At 40.3% G+C, this 20418-nt stretch overlaps 1 long non-coding RNA gene across 1 annotated transcript in view; it reads right to left on the reverse strand.

The window, feature by feature from the left end:
* Positions 1-358: 358 nt before the first annotated feature.
* LOC147916175 (uncharacterized) overlaps positions 359-20418 on the reverse strand; it is a 43415-nt gene continuing 23355 nt past the window's right edge. Inside the window, exons 5-8 of the long non-coding RNA XR_015553363.1 lie at positions 15104-15201; positions 14397-14511; positions 4755-4833; positions 359-671 (exon numbers count right to left, since the gene is read on the reverse strand). This is a non-coding gene — a long non-coding RNA (uncharacterized LOC147916175). The remainder of the gene's footprint in view (positions 672-4754; positions 4834-14396; positions 14512-15103; positions 15202-20418) is intronic.

The raw sequence follows: 20418 nt of genomic DNA on the forward strand, positions 1-20418 counted from the left end.
TCCTCACTTTATATCATAGGAGCAAAAACTTTGTTGTTATAATTGGAGCAGGGAAATTGAAGTTTCTGGAGACAGAGAGATTAGGTATAGGCAATAGGAAATCACTGGACATTTTTAGCAAGAGCAGGAGTGGCATGCTCTGATTTGTAATTTTTTTAAAAAAGAACATTTTAGAGATGATATAGAGGGTGGATTGAAAGGTAGAATTCTTTAAATAGAAGCTCCCTTATTACATTTACAATATGATTGTTTTTACGAAAGTTCTGCTTGCACAGAGCAAGCCCTTAACCCAGGGCCTGTAGCAAGCAGGGCACACCTCTGCTGGGGCAGGTGCAGTCCAATAAAGCACAGGTGTTCTTCGTGTTTTAATGCCCTGTGCCTCCATTTTTCAGTGGCGCAAAGCAGTTCTGCTTAGAGCAGCTTTAAACCTGATAAACTAGGATTGGTCTTGCTCCACCCACATCATAAATATTTTCAAAGTATCAAAACAATGCCTCCAAACGACTCAGGTGTGTAAGTCCCTGTCATTTATCTTCCATTTCCCCACCAAAAGTCTCTACAGGTTCTTTGAAACCTTAAGGTGACTTGCCTTTTCCTTTGCTTTGAGATGCTGCCGTGAATCCAGTACTCTCTGGGCTCTCTGCAAAGCTGGGGCGGGATTCACTTCATTCCTTACGATAAACAAAGGAAAGCTGATAAGGAAATTTCTCAAAATGAGGGCAACAATACATATGACAGGCCCTGAGTATTTTTCCAAGGAATTTCTAAAGTGGGTTTAGAGTTTGCTTCCGATGGCTAGCGTCCTGCTGAGTTAATGATTTTCAAATATAGAAGACATAAAATAATCACACAAAATTGCTTCTGAAGATACTGTGAAGGACTGATGAAAGCCGTGACTGCTCAGGTTAGCTCTCTGGAACACTTGCTGCGACAGACAGGGATCCTGGCATGCAGCTTCCTCCTTGTGTTTTAAATCATCTTAATTCGGAAATCATCTTTTGGCACTTATGACCCCAATTCTACTCTGCCAGCATAGCAGATTACTATTCTTTTTTTCCTTTTTTGCTTTTAAAAGAGGTGAGAGACTTTAGAAAACTCAGTCTCAAACTTCTTGAACAAAAGAATCCAGGAAAATGATGCCCTGCCTGCCATTTACAAGTAACCAGGTAGGTCGTATTTCAGGTCAGAGAGCCTGAAAATCGATTAACCCTACTTCTTCTTTCTTCTTTTATCTGTTGTTGACAGATTCTTGTATGTTCTTAGCCAAGGAGGAGGGGAAGAGTGTCTGGCAATGGCAAATTACCCAGGATTCACTCAGACTGTAAACTACTGAAAAATTTTCAGCCGTTGGCTTTTAAAAAAATATATTATCTGTATGGCTGCTTGCATTCATAATTTCATTTCAGTCACAGTTTTATTTATCACAGCTCAATTGACTTTAGGCTGTGACTAATTCCTTTAAGACCCAAAGGCTACTAGGCCTTTGTTGCATAGGCACACAAGAGGTTCTACCTAGAAGCTGGGTGAGTGGCTTTGAAAATTGTCAGTCAGTGATGTTGGGGGGTGGTGGGAAGGCAGTGGCCTGGTCTACAGAATTGTCCAAATACTTGTCTTAAAACACCACTTTAGTCCTTCTTATTGGATCAAGACTAAATTTTCTACCTTCGGATCCAATCCCTTCAGTTTACAGGCCTCACTTGATCCCTCCAAGCTTCTATCTTGCTCTACCCTGGTGCCAACTTTCTCATTAGCTGGTGACCTATGGTTTGCCTATTCCTTTATTATTCTTGGCCCATATTTTGTATCTTTGCTTTTGTTTCTCATCTCCAACCTAGGATACTCTCTTAAGTTCTCTCTATTAAACAAAACGCTCAAATTCCTTCAAGACTCAGAGTTTGAAAGCTCACCTTACCAAACTTACCCCATTCCTCAAAAATACTTTGGTATGCTGTTAATACTCTAAATACTTCGTCATGCATTTTTTGCCATTTCATTCATAAATCACAGGACCGGAGAGCTGGAAGTCCCTAGAAGGGACTCTAGGGATCTTACAGAAGGGAATGGTGAGGCCCAGAGAGATTAAGAAAATTTCCCATTGACACAAAACAGTAGAGTGAAGACTGACACTCCTGAAGACAGCCTTGCGGCCCAGTGATATCATGAAATGACTTCACAATCATCAAAGGATGATTTATTTACGTTCATTACAGCTTCAGAGCTGAATCCTAATCTCAGAAAACAAGTATTGCAGGTAATTCTTATGTGACATCTTCCAGTTCTGCAGCATAGGTATGCTCAGAGCATCGCCTTATGCACTCACTCCAAGAGCAGGGAGCACGTGTCATACTTTGCAGATTTTCTTTGGTTGTTTTGTATAGATTAAGGTTTCCTCTTCCACTTTCCCATAGCAACCATTTACTTTCGCAAAGCAAATATTTACCATTTTTATAACTGAATTGGACTGTAATCATTATCATATTATAATGATGATGATAATAATAATCATATAGTGATCATATTATAACAGTGATCTTATATTTGGACTGTAAAATCATGAAGGCAGGGATGGGGGTTGCTTTGTATCATTGTATCTGAGTGTCTGGCACAATGCCTGGAACACAGCAGGTACTCAAGAAATGTTGAATGAATGAATGAATGAATAGTAATGCCTTTTTCCAGCTTAAATGTAAAGTCTACAGGACAAGAACTTATTCTTTTAGTTTAAAGCAAGTCAATTAAAGCCAATTTAACGTTTTAAATAAAATATACTAGAACAGGAGTCACAAATTTAAATGCCTCTAGATATAAGCAGGGAACAAAAAGGAGCAAAGCCAGGCTGGGTGTGAGGAACACAACACAACTGTGCAAGCACGGTGACAAGAAGATGATACTGATGATGGTGAGGAAGGCGGCAAAGGAAAAAAACACAGGCCTCATCCAAACAGACCGGTTGTTGCCATGTAGGAATGGAAACCCAGTGTCACCAGGCCTTCTGATTTTCCTAGAGAGGCTGAAATCCAGATTTTAATATAAAATATCACAATCTTAAAATACTGGTAGTTAGTTCCTTTTTAAAAGAAAAACACTGTGTGGACAAAACAAATCTTTCTGTGGGCAGCTCAGAGGCTACTAGCTCCCAGACTTCTGGTCTAGAATCTAAAGAACATGTCTAGGCAGGTCTGTACAGGTAATGGAACCTAGTTTATCGATCATGGGACCTCCTCTGGTAGGTAGCATCATTGTGCCTCCCGACAGGGTGCCACCATGAGAGCCAGATGGGCCAAGCCCTTTATTCTGATCAGGACCTACTGGGACCAAGAAGAGATAGCACAGATGTGTCCTGCTGGCAGGCTCTGCAGCTTCAGAAGCCAGTAACTGGCTTGACATTTTTAAAATAGGAAAAGCAAGAAGACTTATGCACTCTAAATCGACCATGAAATGTTCTCTGAGCAAAATTACCGCCAAGCCTCTCTGAAATGTCTTCCCAAAGAAATCAGACGGGGGAGGACTGGGATGAGGAAAGCTACTTTTCTTAAACTTACAGATTCTACTTTGCCTACATATTGGAGACAATTCTGAAAATAGTAGCACGTAATTTGTTTGAGAGCTTTCGTATATAATACAGAAGAGCATGTGCATGAGAAAGGGCTTTTTCATAACTATGATTTAGCTTAGAACATGCAATATATCACCTATTTCTTATACACCAGGCCATGCCCTCAGAAGCCAAAACCATCGGTTTTCAACTAGAAAACGTTAGTCAAATCTCTTACTTGTATGGGTACCCATATTTTTTTTAAAAAATCAAAACAACCAAAAAAAAACCCAAGCAGCTAACACACACACACACACACACCCCCGAGCTACGTGAATAGAATTTTTTGTTAAAAGCAGAATTTCAACAAACTGCCTTGCAAGTGTGCCCATAGGCCTAGAATCACCTTCATTCTATTGCAAGTTGGCTGATCAGCCCACTGTGAAATGGAGAACGCTGGCTGTCAGAAGTAGGATCCTATGGAAGGGAACTTGGAAACAATCTCATGTTCAGCTGGTGGTGCAGCATGCTGATGTCACCCACTCAACAACCCTTTGAACTCCTGCTGTGTGCTGCCAAGGCACTGTGTGGACACCAAGACTCATCTCTCACCCTAGCCCTGCCCCCAAGTGCTCAGAGACACTCATTTTCAAGATTAGGCACTTAAGGTACACTGCTTCTCAGGGTGAAAAACGTCACCATGTCACCATTTCAAACATATTAATGCTGTCTCTGATCCCATTTGGGTATCATTTGACAAACGAAACATGTGCAGTCTCAGCACAAACACAGGGAACAACCATTTTTGATAAAACAGCTGAGCTGGGACCCCGTCTCTCAGTTTCTCTCTCCTGGCTGGGTGTTTTCTGCTATTCCTCCTAGCCTACCTGCTTTAGCCACCAACAGCAGCCATTTGTTTCCCAGCAGGCCCAGTTCCAATATTTGAGTTAGCTGGGGACACCAGAGCATTAAACTAGAAAGAATTCTCCAAACTTGAGTCAGATATACTGGTTCCACATTACTTTATGCAAGTCACTTAACCTTTCTTGGACTCGATTTCCGTACTGTAAAATGAAGCAGATAATATCTGCCCTTCCAAGCTCAGAAGACTATAATCAGAATCACAGAAGTTTACCCAACATGTGAAGTCAAACTACATATACAACTTATCCAAATAGAAATAAACCTCCTTCCCTGAGAATTCCGTATCAGTACTTACCTGGTTTTGCTCACTCCAAGATCTGAATTGTTGATTGTAAGGTGGGGGATCCAAATCTAACTGTAGAGTGCAGGGCATTCTTTAAGATGATAAAAATAACAAAAAACATATTATTGAAAATGACCAAATTTGCTCTGGAGTGAAAGTATATACTATATACCATTTGTAATTATATACAAAGAACTGGGTTCTGATGTCACTCTCTAACTTACTCCTACTAAGGAATGGGTGATGACCTTAACTAGTAGGGCTAAAAGATGATTTCTGGTCCACTCTGGTCCTCATGTCTGAAGTTAGAAACTTAGACATCATCTCTCACTCCCAGTAACCAGTCCCATCAATTCTGCCTCCTATTATCTCTTGAATCAGTGAACTACTGTCCACCACCCTAGTCTGATCTTCATGTCTCATTTGGATTATTGCAACAACCTCCACACAGATTTCCCTGCTCTAGGCTTTCTCCTCTCCAATTCATCCACCACAAAATCACTCTAGTTCTCTTTCTAAGAGACAAATTTGACCAGGCCACAGCCCTGCTCAAAACCCTTCAATGACTTTCCATTGCCTGTAGTTGTAAGACTCAATTCCCTACCTGGCTTTCAAAGCCATCCAGACTCTCACATCTGCCCAGCTCTCCTGCCTCCTTTGCTGTTTATCATCTTACACGTGCAGCCATATTCCCTCTTGCCTTGAGGCCTTCCCATGTGCTAGTCTCTCAGCCTGTAATGCCATTTTTTCCCCAACCCAGATTGACACCTCCACATGACTAGGAAAAATCCTATTCATCCCTCAGGTCCAGCTTAAATTTCACTTCTTCAAAGGGACATTACTGAACCCCTAAAATAGGTGAGAGTGCCCTCTACTTTCCCTGTAATAACAGTGGTTATGAAGTACTGTGTAATGTCTGTTCTCCCACCAGAATCTAAGCTCCATGAAGATGGGGTCCACTTTATATAGCACTATATCCCCCATGCCTAGCACAGTGAGGAGCACACACTAGAATCTCAACATTTACTGATAGAGTTGGTGAGTGACCAAGCGAGTTAATATCCCATGCCATTATTTTCCCCCCACTAGGGTGCCTGGTGTGTGCTATGATACCTGGCTCTTTTTTCAGAGCTTTTATTTGTAATCACACATAGTTCTTAATTTTGCTTATGCTCAATAGTCTTTAAGTACCAACTTTCTCCACTGGTTTCCACTGATAACTATACTCTGCTTCCCAACTGGCACTGTGAAATATTAGTATTCAGCTACAAAACAAGGAGGTGGATATACATCTACTCATATTGAAAATCTCTAAGCCATTTGAGTGAATGAAGCAAGTTTAAAAAAATACTTACACTGAATTACACTATATAGTTCTATAGGGCAGTTTTAAGAAATTTGTAGGCTGTAGACAAACTTAAATTTTGAAGGCACTGCTCCACCTAATTTGGGATGTATTTCTCCAATTAAATATAAGTTTTTGTTGCAAAACTTAGAAAGAATTTTTCTGATTTTGCTTTTGAAAAGATTTTGTTACAAGTAATTAATTTGCAATTAGCTCTGATTTTTCAACAATTATCGTTCATACTTGGGAACATTGAAGTGAGCAAAATCTAATCTACCTATTGTTTTCAAATGTAATGACTTGTTAATGAATACTAAACTTGGCAATATTAAATTTGGTAGAATTTTAAACATTATTTTTCAATTGTGTAGTTTTTACATTTTAGAGGCAATAAAAAATTTTAGGACTTAAATATTTTAAAGGTCCCTGAAAAGTATGTAGGCGTTTGTCATTATGCTTATAGTGCCCAATGGACGAAATGGTTATGTGGCTATAGATACAGATATAGATATGGACATAGATATAGATATAGATGGAAATGCACAGAAGAAATAAAAAGTCTTGAATTATATAAAATGAACTGATGACAGTGGTTTACTCTAGGAAAGGAATCAGGATCAGAAGTGGAAGGTTGAGGAAGACTAGCTTAATTCATAATGTTTGAATTTTTCACAAAGAGAATATATTCTATATTACTTTAAAAATACAATTTGAAAGGAGATAATATTATTTTTTTAATTAAATATAAAGAGAAGACTGGAGTGGGAGATCTCATAGATACTAAGGATTTTCAAGTAGATATGAGTATTCATTAATGAGAATATTTCTAAGTCAATTTTTTGCCAGACTGTAACATATTTAGATAGATGAAATAGTGTTGATTTTATACAAAACAAACAAAAAAATCTCCAACATAATTGTCCAAGAACTTCACTGTAGTGTCTGACTCTATCCAGTCTCTTGGAATGGATAATTCAATACATAACTTTTGTAATAAGTCTTCCCCATTGCTAATACCTGATTTTATAGCTTCTGGATATTCACAATGGAAAAAGAATTTGATTTGTAACTTCTGGTATTAAAATAACGACACTTCAGAGGAAAAAATAAGCAGATTATGTCTCATTAATAATGTTACTTTGCAGTAGTCGAGTTTTACCTCAGCATTTATTCCAAGACCTGAGTTAGTTGCAAAGGCTTTTCTAAGGACACTAAACCCAAGAAGATGTTATCACAGAGGAAGACGTGGGAATTTCGTTTTTTCAATATATAGTTTAATAATTACTTTTGCTGACATTTTCAAGCAGATATGGGATATTTAAATATAAGCACAAAAAGTGCTTTCCTGACCAAGGAACCACAGGACTCATCTGTCAGTTGTCATGCTGTGGCAGCTCAGATGCTGAAAGCTACGCCACCAGTATTTCAACTGGTGGACAAGTTTCAGTGGAGCTTCCAGACTAAGACAGACTAAGAAAAAGGACCTGGCCACCCACTTCCCGAAAAATTGGCCATGAAAACCTTATGAATAGCAGCAGAGCATTGTGTGATGTAGCGCTAGAAGGTGAGAAGATGGCACAAAAAGACAGGGGGCAGGGTTCCGGCCTCTTGTACACAGAGTCACTAGCAGTTGGAATTGCCTCGAAGGCACTAACAACAAATAAAAAGTGCATGTTTGTTTTAATACATTCGGGAATATTCTGCTTTCACCCATTCAGACAAGACAGTATTATTTTAGTGTCAGAGTTTTTATACAGTCTAAGCCAGTAAAAAAGTATTTCTCTAATAATCTGGCTACCACATGATTGTTTTCCTGCATTATTTAACTAATTATAAAAAGTAATTTTCGAAATTTTTTTCTTAATAGTCTTTTGTCCATAAATTTCCTTTGTGTTTAGACAATATTTTCAAATCCAAAATCTGAATTGACCATGATGAACACAAGGACACTGTTCCATTTTTTAGCGTGGGGAAATTTATTTATTATTTTTTTATTTCCAAAGTAAAGTCTCAAGAAAATGTTAATTGATTCCTTTTGGCAATACTTGAGAACTTGTAAAAATATTCTAAAAATATAAGGTAGCAAGTAACGTTAAAGAAAAAAAAAAAGAGTTGGAAACTATGAAAGCCTAATTGTCCAAAATGACGTATGATGGAAGAAGAATAGAGGGGCCAGACACAGGAGCAAGGAAATACGTCAAACCAACGGGAACAAAATCATCAAAACGCCCTAACATTCAAAAAGTGGCAAACAGTAAGAAATTGAGGCATCAGTGATAAAAAATAAGAGTGAGAACAGTGGATATAAAATGGAACAGTAAAGAGGAAAATTGAAGAAAATTAACAAATTACAGTTTGTAGTGGATTGTGGCACTTAAATAAGGAAAAGTAAAATCAACAAGAAATCCGTTTTTAAATACTGATTCTATGAATTCTGTACCCTGAACCAAATGCTACGAAAGACCATTCAGCTAAAATTATTAACTGGAAAATGACCTTCTTTCCAATAGGAAGCTGGGTCATCCAATTAAAGAACTTGGTTCTATTTTGACATTGTATCAGTATTTGAGGTAACACAGAAAAGCAGATCAAAGTTGAGATAAATTCTGAGCCATCCCAGACATCCTGGGCAGATGTTCTGGGCCTGAGTTGAGCCAAAAGCATCTGGATGTTGTTGTTCTTTGGGTTTTGGTTTGGCAGAGCCAGGTATTTTGTGACCTTAGATCTGCTTCTCTGATCCCTAGTGTTAATGATATTCCAATTTCCCTCCTTTGTTTTAGACTGACTAAAATGCCCATGCTTCATTTTGAGTGGGTCTTAACATATAACACCTGGAGAGAAACATAACACTGAACCCAAACACTGAAGCCACATATGGAGGGCCACTCAGAGCCCTGAGGAGCCTGGCAACTGAGGCATGTTCCAGGTCTTCCCAGGCATGGAAGCATTACTACTTCAAAATCCCAGAAAGCAGTAAACTCTCTCCATATTTTCTAATTTGTGGTGTGGAGGAGAAGACAGATTTTGGAGGAAACAAAAATGTTTTCCAGCTCCTGATACAAAAATATTAATGAAGTTCCAACCTCAGCATCTGTCATTCGGGGAACAAGGAAACCTCTCCACACCTGTGGAAGTCTTGGGACATGGCCCAGCACCTGGGGACTGAGCGTGCTGCATCAACACTCTCAGAAAGGGAGTCAGCAAAACTCAAAGCTGTTGTCACTTTCCAACTACCCCACACCAAATCCAAGTTTGAAAATGAAACTCGACACTGCTGGTTTCTGCTCAAAAGGGTTGTTTTAACTTATAGAAGTTCCAGTATATCAAAACTATTCTGACTATGACACTGAGGTTACGAAAAATGAGTGTGGCTGGTTGACATTTTTCTTTAAATCCATCCTAAATCTTGGACTGTGTTCAAGCTTTACTTTTTTTTCTGTGTTCACCCAAATGAACTTGACTTGTTAGGCATGACCCCAGGGGCACTTAGCCATGTGTGCAAATCATTTACCTCCTTTACAGCCTTCTCGTTTTAATCACCAAAACAGGCCATCAGCCAACATTATGCTTCCCTTATCAGCTGACTTTGTGGTTATAAAACAGAAAAGAAAAATAAAATAAAACATTCCTCTCGGCACTTAGTGCACGATTGTTCCCATTTTATATTGCTGAATTCACTCAAAAGGCTCCCTTAGGCACAACATCTATAGACTGTTTCTGGTCAGGAAGGAATAGCCGTTACGCCTTTCTCATGTCCAATGGTTTGTGTGGCATCTACCCTACTCTGGTGTCCACTTATCTTAGGTTTTCCAGAAGAGTCTCAGTTTTAAATATTGTGTCCTTCTGTTGTCATTGGATGTGAAGGGGCCACCACCAGGCCACTTCTTGGACTGAAATATCCACACATGACTTATGGAAATGTTTGGTATAGGCACTACTTGCTCACCAGTCTTCACAATTAGCTCTGCCTATAGTGATCCAGGGTCTGGTATCCCAGGGCATCAAGCTTTGGACCACACTTTTATCTTTGTAAAAAGTGACATAACCCAGCCGCTTCTACAGTGGAACCAAGGATAGATAGGCTACTACCGGAAAGAATCCTGTCACACTCATAGCCAATCACAAACATTCTCAGGGTCGAAAAGAGGGTCTAAAATATTTCCTCATTGTTCCCAATAGGTCACTTTCCAGACCACGTGGAGGGCTTCTCAGATAGGCCTCCGGAAGTCTCTTCTCCCTGGTTTCCTTTCTCCCTTCCTTTTCTACCATCTCTCCACCCCCAAGATCTCCTGTGTCACTGACCCTGTGTCTGAGCCCTGGGAAACCCATCCCTGGTTTTATCCAAAGAGGGAATGGTGAGTTCTCACTATCTTCAGAGCAGAAGCCTTTCAAAACAAACCTCCCTCATGCATGACAAGGATGTGTTATTCTGCTAGAAAAATCCTCCTGGGCAGAGATGAGGATGTACAGGAATAGAGGTGGTGAAGGGGACAGAAAAGTCCATTCTACCACAGAGGAATAACAAGAAGTTAGGGAGAAGAAAATTTTAAAAATGAAAATATTTTGCCCAGGAGACTACTACTAATATGTACTTTTTAAGTCATGGCGCGTGAAGTTGGCACACTGCCTCTCAAGATGATGGTCGATGATATCACTGAATGCTTTCGTTGTGCCACATACCGAGCTAAGTGCTTTCCTTGGAGTATAGTATTTAATCTTGAAGTAGACTCAAAGTAGTAGGTTACAATATTGTAGCTGAGGAAACAGATTAGGAAGATTAAGTTGTTTGCTTACAATTAGACCATGCATCCTTATTTTTGGTTCAGAAGATGACGTGCACTGTCCACATTATAGTTATTTGAGTGTAAGAGTTAATCCTAGATTTAATTAAAAGGACTTGGAAGTCAGAAAGGTTTATACCCCGCCCCCCCCCCACACACACACTCACATAGAACTTAGAACAGTGACCTGCACACATTAGTGACTAACAAATGTTTGTGAAACCATGAAGGCAGAGCAGGATTTGTATAGGATAATGCAGGAATATAACTACATTTTTGGAGTTATAGTTAAGTGTTCACTCTGTGAGCTTACATATAGGGAAATAAGAAGTGAAATATTGCAATGACAGGGGACACATTTAAAAAGAAAAATGAAAGACCTTAGCCAGAATTTAAAACAAGATAAAGATCACCCTGGACCAGAAATGGAATAGAGGGGCCGGCCCAGTGGCATAGTGGTTAAGTTCACGTGCTCCGCTTCAGTGGCCCAGGGTTCAGCAGTTTGGACCCTCAGCTCGGACCTACTCATCGCTCATCAAGCCATGCTGAGGTGGCGTCCCATACAGAAGAGCTACATCTCTACACCTATGATACACAACTATGTCCTGGGACTTTGGGGAGAAAAAAGAAAAAGAGGAAGACTGGCAACAGATGTTAGTGCAGGGCCAATCTTCCTCAAAAAAAAAAAAAAGAACCTTAAAAAAAAAAAGAAATGGAATAGAGGTGCAAAATGGTGAGCTGGCTGAAACCAAAAGCCCACTAGGCTCTGGGTATGACGTAGGTGGCGGCTACCAGGGGGTAAGGTCCTGCGGGGTGAAGGGGACTCAAAGTTCTCCATCACACATGGGGCAGGAGCCAGGATCACAGCGTGAAGGCAGGGGCTGAGGGGGGCTCTCCCTCATCACGAAAAGAGGCTAAACAACAAAGGAAAAATAATGTGGCAAATTCTTCCTGGAGCTATAATTTTTAGAGAGCTGAGGATCTAAGAAAGCAGCACATCAATTCATCTGAATATGAGACAGTAAGCCAAGTTGCCTCTGGCTCTGCAAGGGGATCTGCTATCTCCAATATCACAGTAGAAAAGGCATCTGAAACTGCTCTTACTCTTCTTGATTTCAGAGGCTCAAAGGTCAGGAGGAAGCAATTGAAAACCTGCTAGTCTGAGAGGGAAAGAAGAACACACTAGGAAATCTAATGTTAAAAAAGACAGCCAACAAAATCAACAATCAAAACATTTTTGATAGAATGTTATATAAGCTCAATTTTATAGAATATTTTTGGCAAAACCTTTAAATAAGTGCGCTAAATGTGTTCAAAAAGATAAATGAGGCATAACTTCTTTTAACAAGAAAAAGACTCCATAAAATAAAAACAAGGAGAAATGAAATAGGTACAAGTAGCAATGAAAAAGAACCAAGTGTAAACTTGGCAATGAAAAATTGAATATCAAAATAAAAATTAAATAGGATAAATTCCAGACAGGACAGAGTTGAAGAAAGATGAGTTATTTGGGCAATAGGTAGAGAGGAAAAAGTCTGCTTTTCAGTTCACATCAGAAAGAAAATATCTACTTGGTCTTGCCCTTTTCTTCCCAAAGCCATCTAACATCTGTGAGAGATGTTGCTTTGAGTCTACTTAAGCTCTTTCAATCTTAGTTTTGCAGCCATTTCTGAAGAAAGCTTTCTAAGAGTCAATATATCTTGTTTCTGTACATTAAGAATATCCAGTCACTGTAAAAGGGTATGTAGCCCCAGTTTGCTAGAATAAGGATTCTAAAGCAATGAGAAGAAATGACTTGCCCCTTCCACTCTCCTCAAGCTCATTTCGGTGACAGAGACAGGGACAAAGTGTCTGGGATGGGGGCTCCATTCAACGACCAAACTCCTGCGCTCTAAAGGAGTCCGTAGTGTGAGTGGCCCAACCTGAAAGTCCCTTCAACCCCAAGACGGAAAGGGACAAATCCCTCAGGGAAGGAACATCTATCTCTTTTCCAGGAGTTGCAGAGGAGAGAGTTTGGCAATTAGAAGAGGTACTGGTTACCTTGTCAGAAGAGATAAATAGTGCTGATGGACTTTGTGCAGTCCAGGGCAAAAGTAAGCTCCAAAAGAAAGGTTGTATATGTGACTGTGAGGAGCCCCATTCCTGGTTGAGTCTCTAGGTACATGGGGGATAAGATGCATCAAAAAGGGCACCTCATCAAGTACTACAGTCTAGAGCTTCAGCCCCTGCTAGAGAAACCACCATCCTCCTGACTGGAAGGGCTTTGTAGCTGAGGGTGATGTGCATGCCAGTGACAATGGCTCCCACTGAAAGGAGCTCTCTGCCCGGACACTAGAAGCATGCTGGGAAGCTGAGGGGCACTGTGGGACTTGAGGCTGCAGAATAGAACATGTATGTTAAATCTTCTTTCAATTTATTCAGACTTTAAAAAATACTATAGACAGTATACTTGCCACTTGAAAGATTGATGCTCACTATTATTGAAGATTTGAGCAAAGTGAATATCCCCTGGAGACTTTAATGCACGGGCATCTTTCACACAGAGCTACATAAACAACAACGGCATCTTGCAAGTAGATTGAGGAGTTTGAGTCCTTTTATGTGGAGGATACTCTTAGCGGTGCTTGCATTGAGTAGTTTTGCTTAGACCTTGGCCTTAGACAGTCTTAAGCTGAGCACCCACTTCCTGCTGGCTCCCCTGCAATACCAGATCCGAAGTGTGCACGCTGGTCTCTGGAGGCATCTCTCCCATCCCTGCCCACATCTGGTCTGCTGCACTCATTTCCTTCAGCCAAGCTTTCCTTCTGCCCTCTAGCAACTTTTACCTCTCCGGGAAGTTCTACCTCCTCTCATAACTATCTTGAATAACAATTTCTTTTCATTCTTTCCTGTCTCTGTTATTTATTTTGTTTTGTTTCCATAGAAACAGAGCCTGAAGATACTGTAGGGATTATCTAGTTCAACACCCATATCTTACAGATGAGAAAACTGAGTCCCAGAGAATATAAGTTATATTTTACTTAGTGAGCCATGGAAAAAAAGGATTCTCAAAGAAGAATCTGGCTCCTCTCACAGAGCTGGCTACATTTCCAAGAATTTACGTCAATAGAATTTCTCAGGGTGGCAGACTATTCCTGCAACCCCCAGAACAGCCCAGAAGTCCAGCTACACAGGTCATTATGAAAGTATCTGCTCTGCCTTGGGAATAGGCTGACTCTGTCTCTGACCCTTTTGGACTCTTGGCATAGTCTGGCCCTGCATGTTCCTTCCCCAGCTTCCTGACAATCCTGATGTTATCCAGAATGTTCTCCCTCCAGCCTGACCTGATTCTCCATTTCATTGCCTCTGTCTAGTATCGATCTCCTTGCAGTGGAATGTGTGTGCTGGTCTAGCAGTGTGTTGCCGTATTTGCCTCTCCTAAGTGTCTTTTGATGCCACCTGGTGACCATGAGCTGGGAGCAGTTGCTATGCTGCCTTGGGACCAGCTCTGCTTCCAGCTCCACAGATTGATCCATGAGCCACCCGCACCTGCACTCTCTGCCTGCCAAGACATGATGTGCCGAGGGAGAGATCCGCAGATTGTAGAGCTGATGAGGATGGGGCTCTCAGAACGTTCTTGCTGGACATCTGTGACCCAGCTTCTCTGCAGGGGGAGTAAGAAAGACAAACTCAAGTGGCCTTAGAACCATAGAATGTTAGTGCTAAATGTAAGTAAGAGATAATCTAGATGAGAGCCCAAGTGGTATCAGGTTTATGATCCATCTGAATCATCTTGAGGGATTATTAAAAATCCAGATTCCTGGGTCCTACCCACAGACATTATGATTTACGTGGTCTATGGTGGAGCCCAAGAAAGCGACTTTTTAATAAGCACAAGTCATTCTGGTTTGGAAGCCCTTGATATGCACACCTCCCAATGCTGCAAATAAGGGAGCTGAGGGCCAGGCCCACAGAGTCCACCACCTTTGGTCCTTGGTTCTCTTTTGTGTCTCTGACTCTTCCCCTGGCTCCATGAGAGGTGGGCTGTGCTCCTGGAAGACTACTGGGGGAAAGAGGAAAGCACAAAGCTATGAGGGACGGTGCACAGAAAGGGAATTGGAGGGGTCAGGAGGACAGCTGCAATTGCTTCTTCACTTTGCCAAAGGAGATTACTGTGCCCAAACGTCCAGTCCACACTGTTGGAAAACAGCCCTGAGCCATCTGTCAACCCAATGAATGTGTGCTCAGCCACTCACCTAACGAGACACAGTTGTCTGCTGCAGCCCTTCCTTCCAGCCTCGTCGTCCTCCTTCTTCGTCCTCCTCCTCCTCCTCTTCTTCCTGATTTTACTTCCCTATGTGTAATATGAAATGCCAAGTTGGAAAGAGAGATTAATACAAAAGTTGCATTGTTTACACAATGTCAAACTCGTTTGACTTATTTTTCTCAAGAGTTTTTAGATATGACATCATGCAAACGCAAATATGTGAAGGTGTCGCCTGGTTCCTAAAGTCCACAAGGAATGATGCGACATCACAGCCTGGCCTTCTTAGCGTTTGTTGCATTTCCTTTTCTCAAAGGGATGCCAATGGTTGAATGTTACATATGCAGAGAGTGCAAGGGGGAGGCATTAATGTTTTTCTAGTGGAAATGCCTTTTAAAAAGTGATTTTATCTTTCAGTCTGAGTCCCTCTTTAAAATTAAAATAGCCATTCAGCTCTTTTGTGCCTAACGCACAATTTCAAATTATTTCCACTCGCAGTTTTCTCAGTGCTTGCCAAAACCTCACAGATGACAGGATGTTTTATACCTTCAGCGTAAGTTTTGTTCCACTTACAGACATTAATCACCAAATGCCAAGAAGTGGCAAATATATGGGACAAAACAACGAGCATAAATTACATTTTAAGGCGCCCAGATAAGAGCAAAGTCAACATCTCCATGAACCACCTCAAATCTCTTTTGGAATTAGATAGTGGTATAAATTTCAAGTTATAAATAAATAAGACGTTTCTGCACTATGTTATACTAACATAATAAAAACAAACCACTGTTTTTCCCCTCTGAGTGTGCCTGAATTTGAATCAGAAGTAAAAATGGTTTTAAAGAAACACAAAAATGTGCTAAATGAAAGTGAATTTAAACTGGGAATTTTTTTAAAAAAATCACTAAATGAAAGTCATCATCACACATGGCAGCTACTTAAGAATTCCAATCACACAATGACAAAAATTTCCTGGATAAATGATCCTCTTCCACTTTGTTGGATAATATTTCACACACACACATTTACTTAAAATGTTAAAGTTGCAGCAGTATCAGTCCTGTAGTGAGATAACTGGTTAAGAGAAAACAATGATGGGGGCCGGCCCGGTGGCGCAAGCGGTTAAGTGCACGTGCCTTGCTGCGGCGGCCCAGGGTTCGCCGGTTCGGATCCTGGGCACGCGCTGATGCACCGCTTGGCAAGCCATGCTGTGGCGGCGTCCCATATAAAGTGGAGGAAGATGGGCACAGATGTTAGCCCAGGGCCAGTCTTCCTCACCAAAAAGAGAAGGATTGGCAGATGTTAGCTCAGGGCCAATCTTCCTCACACAAAAAAAAGAGAAAACAATGATGGAAGCCCTGATGATAAAATATGAAGAGTGGCCCCGTGTGGGCTTGGAAGACCCCCCCCCAACGTGTATTACAAGTGTCAGTTCTTAAGATGTTCCAGAAGCAGATCTGGACTATACTGCTTTTGAAGCGGAGGTGTCTCTCACAGATGATCACCCAGAAGATACTAACTAAATGTTCAACAAATGAAAATCAAGGTAGAAGCGTTCCTCTCTATACAAACCGAATAGACACTCACAAGACATGCCTAACTACCAGATACCTCTAGATTTTATGAAGAACTTTTGGGGAAAATTGAGTGTTTTTTATCATGCTTAAGTATTGAAAGTGATTTTACGGTGGTTTTGCAGGAGAAATACTATTTTATTCATAAAAATATTATATACCATTTATTAGAACCAACACAAAAAATCATAATCTGTAGATGCAGCAATATTCCAACAATCCTACACAAAAGGTATAAAATTGTATGGGTAAAAATAAGTATATTGACATCAATAAATATAAAATGCAACAAATTTACCGATGAATAAAATCCTACACCTTTTATGTGATTCTATAAATGCAAATAACAATTTCGCTTTTCAAGGAATGCTGGTACCTGCAAAGTCAGTCATAACATAAAATGGATTTTTTTATAGCACTCTGGACAAAGTAAATATGTTAGTCAAAATTGAAAAAAGCAAATGGCATGATACAATAAATTTGAAATTAATTCATAGATATAGAGCCATAGGGCACATAAACAAAAACTAATAATAACTGATAGATTTAAACTACATAATATATTTGAAAGAATTCCAATATTATGCTTATGCATGCAACAAAACCAAATATTACCCTCACTGTGAGTAAACAACAGGAAACAAGGGAAACCGACGAATTCTGATAGATAATACCTTGAACTTGTTATTATAATGATTCTATTGGTTTTAAGTCATAGCTTATTTTGAGGCAAATATATATCTAAAATGTTAGTGAAATAACCCTAAATCTACTTTTTGTCAGTTGTGTGGCTTCAGGCTTGTTGGTTTTTATTTAACAAACAACCACCTCCCCTGGATGCCAGGTTCCACCATGAGGAGCAATCATCCCACTGTTGTCCTGTCGTCCATCACCCTTGAACCTTAGGGGCCTGGCCGGACAATTGGAACAGGAGCTCATTGGATGTAGGGAAAACTTGTATATTCGGAGGCGGTTGGGCATATGTGCCATAGCCAACAAATTCAGTATATTTGGGTAAATGTAGTAATGGCTGATATATTGATGTATTTTATTAATCATGTTAATTTTCTCTTTAGCAAAAAGGCACCAGCTCTTGAACACCCAGCTGTCAATAAACCAAACTTTTGAGTCAAATATCTGAAGATTATACAAACACAGTACAATCGGTTGATTTGCTGGCCAGAAGGAAAAGATGACCCTGACTGGCTGTTATATTAGTGCAGTTTTGTACCCCAGAGCAAACAGCCCTGGCAGAAGTGACTATAAAGAGGCGCTACGAGTGACACTGAGAGAGAAGGGGTGGGCCCTGCTGACAAGGAGCCTGTGGGCCAGCATGTGCCAGTGTATTGAACAGTGCTTACAAGTTAAAGGGCCTAGTAGCAATGATTAGAAATGTTGCCTTAATTAGACCATTAATGCTCTGACAGGGACCTATGCTAAACTCCTCAGGAATTCATTTAGTTGTCGCAGCCTTGGGCCACCTTTATGAAAAAGGGACAAATGAGTATGATGCAAATTGATACCAGGAACTTTCTAAAGCAATAATAACCACAAAAAAAATCCCCCACATTTCAGGACCACAATTGTGTCTACACTCCTTCAGCCCACAATCTACTACAACCTACGTCTAATCCGAGTCTGCAGCTACAAAATGAGCACAGGGAACAAACTGAACACAAATTGAGTAATGACTGATACTCATATTCCCAAGGATTAGTTATATTAAAATTGCATATTCCGTTTAGTCTACTCTGTCTCATAAAACATGGAAATGTACATTGTAGACAGTTTCCCATTAAAAATGAATTATAAAATTTAAAAAGTTTAAAGGTATCTGAGTAAACTTGGCCATCCAGAAATTCTCATATCCTAAGCACTCTGGATGGTGGAATACTTTAAATAAAATACTGATTTGGGCTATAGGTAAATATTGTCTCCTTTTTAAAAATCGCTTATCGTCCTTCACCTCTTCACCTGCTATCCTTAGACCACGTGTGTTTCTTTTGATGCACAAACATAGCTTTTGTGCTACCGCGCTGTGCTACACTCTCACTGCAGCTCTCTGGGCCTTCTGAACCCTCACCCTAGAATCTGAACTGGAAGAGACCATACGAACCATCTGGCCTACTCTTCTTATTTTACAGTTGAGGAAATCATGACCCTGAGACGTTAACTAACTTTTTCCACATTACACTGTTGGCTGGGGCAATAAGATGTCATATCCTCTCTCCCAGCTCCCGTCCAGTGCTTGTCTCACTGCGTAAAATCCCCCCACATACTTCCTTTTCTTATTGATGGTAACGTGCATTGAAAGCTACTTGGGCTTGTTTTGGAAGAGGGGAGTGAAGCGGGTGGTGGGAGGGAAGCTGAACAGATACTGCTTGTCCATATTCTGGAATATTATGAGGGTTGCATGAATATTTCAAATATAACAATTCTAATTCCTCAAGGGGAAAGCTCCCAAAATAAGCATAAAGCATTAATGAGAATCAGATATGGTTTGCTTAACCACAAAATGGTAAACATCCAGATATGAACTATGGAAAGCAGAAATACATGCATTCAGAACTAATTTCTTTTCTTTCCTGAACCTTCAGACTGGCAAGGGACAGAATTTAAACATCATCTTCAGTCTCCCTGTGGCTATGATTATGAACATTTCCAACAGTGTTGTCAACATGTAAACAAAATACTGTGGGATTTCTTTTTCAGATAGTGCATACAAGATGTCTACCATAGAGTTTTCTTCCAGTTCAAAACAATGTATAGATGTATAGATGGGCACACGCTCTTCTTTTTCTGTCCCATGAGCCATGACACCAGCACATCTACCTGGTCAACCAGATCTCAAGGGTCCTGCCTCAACTTTCCCAGGTGTCCTTCTGTGTTCCCTGGTGGTCACTGGGAGCTCGCCACCTCCTGGTGAGAATTCAACATTCCTGGGAAGGTGCCAGCACAATCTGTGTAAAACTTTGGTACAAGGGAACTTCTGAAGTTTGCACAGAACGACCTCATACCTCACAACAGAAACACACTTACTCAGGTAGCAACCTCCTTGCAATTTACAAGTAATGCCAGTCAGGGCCAGCTGCAGCCAACATTGTAACCAGTAAGAGTTGTTTCTAGCACATTCTGCACCCTTTGCCCTTTGGTGACTTGGCGACCTTCAGTATTCCCACTATTACAAGGCAAGTCTTGAAGAGTCAGTGAAGTTTCTTTAGCTTAATGAAATATTACAAACAAAAATCAGTGGTCTAGCTTAAAGCATGCTTATGAAAGAAATGCTGAATGGCAGTTTGGACATGGATAGAAATTTAAAAACAATCTGCATTCACACCAAAATCCACATACAAAAGCCTGCCTAAATGTAAAGAAACTTTGGGGCCCATGAAAAAACCGAGGTGAAAAAAACCACTTGTCACGAGAAAGACAGCACCAGTTGTTTTTTAAAAGGCAATTTGGTTGAGTTGAAAATCTATTAAGTCAATGAACTATCACTTTCTGAGTTCAAAAAGTGAGACTTTTATTTGCTTAATTGTCCTTGCACTGGTGCTTTCAAACTGGAAATCTATCATCCGTTTTGTTAACACTCAAAAACTCCACTTCACTTTCAAAAGACTAAATCTTTGCCTCTCCTCTTCGTCCTACCTAAATGTACTTAAAATTTTCTTTTCTTTTCCTAAAGCCTTATAAAAAGGAAGGGGAGGAAGAAAAAAGCCGGATTTAACAATTA

The sequence above is a fragment of the Ceratotherium simum genome, chromosome 10 (genome assembly GCF_057802395.1).
Source record: "Ceratotherium simum simum isolate JZ-2026a chromosome 10, ASM5780239v1, whole genome shotgun sequence".
NCBI classification, from domain to species: Eukaryota; Metazoa; Chordata; class Mammalia; order Perissodactyla; family Rhinocerotidae; genus Ceratotherium; species Ceratotherium simum.